The 3,679-nt window shown below is 32.0% G+C and overlaps 1 long non-coding RNA gene across 2 annotated transcripts; it reads left to right on the forward strand.

The window, feature by feature from the left end:
• The first annotated feature begins 1,898 nt into the window (after positions 1–1,898).
• Positions 1,899–2,547, forward strand: LOC127565024 (uncharacterized). 2 transcript variants are annotated; one of them, XR_007954414.1, is made up of 2 exons: positions 1,899–2,236; positions 2,289–2,547. It is a non-coding gene; the product is annotated as an uncharacterized LOC127565024 (long non-coding RNA). The 2 variants fall into 2 exon arrangements; XR_007954415.1 differs by having other exon boundaries at positions 2,332–2,547.
• Positions 2,548–3,679: the final 1,132 nt, after the last annotated feature.

The raw sequence follows: 3,679 nt of genomic DNA on the forward strand, positions 1-3,679 counted from the left end.
ACAAGCATACGACAAGTTTTGGGTCAACTAAATTTATAAATTAAACGCCATCAATCACAGTAAAAAATTTATAAAGTTTTCTAGCAGTTTTCTAAATTAAATTTGAGTATTCTTATTTGTTATTTTTCAATGTTGCGAGTTGTTGTTGACGAGCTTATTGATATAGAAATCAACGCTTAATTACAGCTGGCTTCAACAGCAGCTAACTCGCTGTGGGCACTTCGTCTGACAAACTGACAGCAAATGGCTCAATCAACTCAATCTCAGCAAGTGGGGAATTAAGTTGTTCAGCTTCTTGCGAAGTGATTGTGAGTAATGTGCCATTCGAGTCTTAGACAAAGGGCAGAGATTAGCTCGGTTTAGTTTTTGTTTTATGTATGAAAACTATTCGATTTATAAAAGTCACTGTTTTAAGCTGTGGTATTTGATATGGTTAAAAAATATGCATTGAATTAGATATGTTTGTATTGAAATAGCACAAAAATATAGTCAAAGTTATGTATTTGTAATACATTTTGAAAGTATTTAATTTATTCAAATTGTTATTTGTAGCACTTAAATTTGATTTTTTTGAATTATGTACATTAAAGGATAATCTTGATTGATATCTATTTTAGTTATATTTTTCATTTTACATACTTTTAAGGTATTAGATTTCTTAAAATTTTTGACTTGAAGGCTTTATAATTGGAGAAAGAGAGATGCCTCCTTCTAGAAACAACAACTACAGACAATTTGGTTGCGATCAAAAAAAAATTTCCGGTACTTAAGTTATTAAAGAAATACTTTTTATTGTATATTTTGCATTGTATGACATATGTATGTTGAATGTAGTACTAAATCAAGGCTATATCCCTTCGTATATTTTATTATTTTTGCGGTATATCAGTTCGGTATATTTTAATACTGCCCTTTTTTGCTTTTATCCACAATAGATAGCAGGTATCTCACAGCCTAGCACACTCGACTAAACCTTTCTTACTTGTTATAATTTGAATTCCATTTTAAACATATCTTGATTTAAGTGGCACAGCTTTCTTTATGCATTGTCAAACTAAGTTATTAATATTAATATTTTATTATATTTGATTTATATTCTATTATATTGACAGTTTTATTATATTTGATTTAATTAACACAGCTTTTTATTATGCATTTTCAAAAAAATTGATATTACAATTTTCTATATTAAGCAAAGATACTTTTCTACACAATTAAAAGCATGTATCGATTTAGCAAAGTTCACAATTAAAAAGTTATATATAATTGGCATGTTGTTGTGTTTTGCCAATGATATTTTCTATTATTTTCAGTTACAAATTTGAAACATTTGTTGTAAACCGTAATAACAATATCTCCCATTCACTTTGTGATGCTGATACCAATTAATTGATATCCGTTGAAACCGCCAAACTCATCTCAACTCAACAACTTGTGTGCGTGTGTATGTGTGTGTGTTCGATTAATTAGGCCTGTCATCGTATAAATTTAGCTAAATTATTATCAAAACTGTTTTGCCAGCGACAACTGTAGAGGATTTGTACAGTATGTCACAAGGATAGACATGAACATGAGGACAGACATAGAAATATATATACAAAGCGTGAGGAAGGGGGCGGGGCGCCTAGGGACACATGTTGACGGCACCAAATTGCAATTGCGATATGACAATAATGCAATCAAACAATCAATCAATTAATGTCTGCTTGAATTAATGTTGAATATTATGTATTATCATCAATGTCATCATTAGCACTAAATTCAATTATCTCTCGCTTCGCTCGTAGGCAGCCAAAGCAACGAACTCGCTGAAATAGCAGCGGGGAAAGTCAAGCAACTGCTGCTTGACATCGCACCAACTGATGATTCATCATTGTTAGGCATTTTCCGATGGGGAGATGAAAGCCAACACAGACAGTAGACTTTGTTTTCAAATTCACAGCAAAATGAAATTTTTTTTGGGAAATTTTTGTGTGAAAATTAAATAATATTCCAGCATGGCGGGCAAGAGCCATTGTGCCGCTGTACTCAATACTCAACCGATGCTGCACATCAATCGCGATGATTATGTGGACGTCTATCGCGATGTCTATAATACCGGATACTTTTCGATTTGGTGCACAATACTCGCCTTCACAGCCTTTGTGCTTTTTCACACCTTACGTTAAAGAATATTACGCCATGCTGATGGTTAAACTTATTTCCGGTTTTTTTGTTTCTGCCTTGGAAAAGAATTGTGAGCATATGAAATTTTTAAGTGATAATTGATTTAACATTTATCTTTTAAGAAACACATCACGGAAGTTGATTTAATATTTATCTTTTAAACAGCAATCAAAGAATGGAACTATAAAAGACATCTTCAAGCTAAACATTTCAATTGAAACTTAATTTATTTCTCAAGCACCAAATCATAGAATGAAATTTTAAAAATTTTATTTTTTTTCAATTTTAAAATACTATCAAAATCTTTGTATAATATTGTAATGTTATTCAAATTATTAAAAAGTAAAATGTAAAAGCCGTAGATTTTTATACCAGCTTTAAGAGATTAGTATTTTTGCAGTATAATAATTCGGTATATTTTGAAACTGATCATACATCTATGGTATATTTTAAATATATATCGATATACCAAAAATTACCTTTGGTATTTTTCAGTATTTTTGTGGTATATTATTTGGTATATTTGAAGAATAATGCCGTATTGGTTTACTTTTATTTTAAGTGGGTACCCAATATCTTAAAGTCGAGCACACTAGTTTTCTTACTTGTTGGTATTTCAATTGAAAAATGTAATATGGTATATTTCGATTTTAAAATTCACATCTCACAGTTTAGCTTTTATTCAAAATGGGTACCGGGTATCTCACAGTCGAGCACTCTCGACTATTCTTTTCGGCTTTTCTACTTGTTGATGTTTCAATTTCGCAATTGAATAAAACTCTCAATTTGTTCAATAAACTTAATCTGAGCAGTCAATTGACTAACACAACACACACTCAATTTTCCTACTATTTGTTCAACAAATAAATCGAGAATGAATGAATTCAATATTCAATGCTTTTATTGCAAATCTATCATAGTTTTAACTATTAAATTCTATTTTTTCTGTGCTCTTTGTGTGTGCATTTAAACACCTTGTCAATTTTTGTCAGCACATTTGTCAAGTGATTCTTCACTTTGGGCACAGCAATCGGTCAATTTGTCTGGTCTGGTCGCTGCCGATTGTCAATTTTTCAGGGTTATCAATTGAGCTTGTTTATCAATCATTTGCATTTGGCATTAAGTCAATATTATAATACGCATTGCAATCGTGTAATCGACAGTTTTGTATCTTAATGTTGAGGTTTTGGTTGCCACCCTCAACAACAAAAAAATGAAAAGCGAAGCGTTAAAGGAGGCGTTGCTGGCATCACTCATACGCCGCGTATGGCCGATGTCTCACTCATGCCCTTTTTTCGCTCGCTTTGTGCGTGTGACATATGCAAATATTTATGCCCCGATGTGCTCTCTCTGTGTGTGTGTGTGTGTACAGTTGTGCATAACATTATGCAAATGCGGTGTCTGTGTGAGAAAACAAATACACACACACACATACACATACAGAGACACTTACATGGAAACAAAGAGGCAATGCCATAAAAGTTAAGTAAATATATAAACACGCAGCGGCTTA

Source organism: Drosophila albomicans, chromosome 2L (genome assembly GCF_009650485.2).
Source record: "Drosophila albomicans strain 15112-1751.03 chromosome 2L, ASM965048v2, whole genome shotgun sequence".
NCBI classification, from domain to species: domain Eukaryota; kingdom Metazoa; phylum Arthropoda; class Insecta; order Diptera; family Drosophilidae; genus Drosophila; species Drosophila albomicans.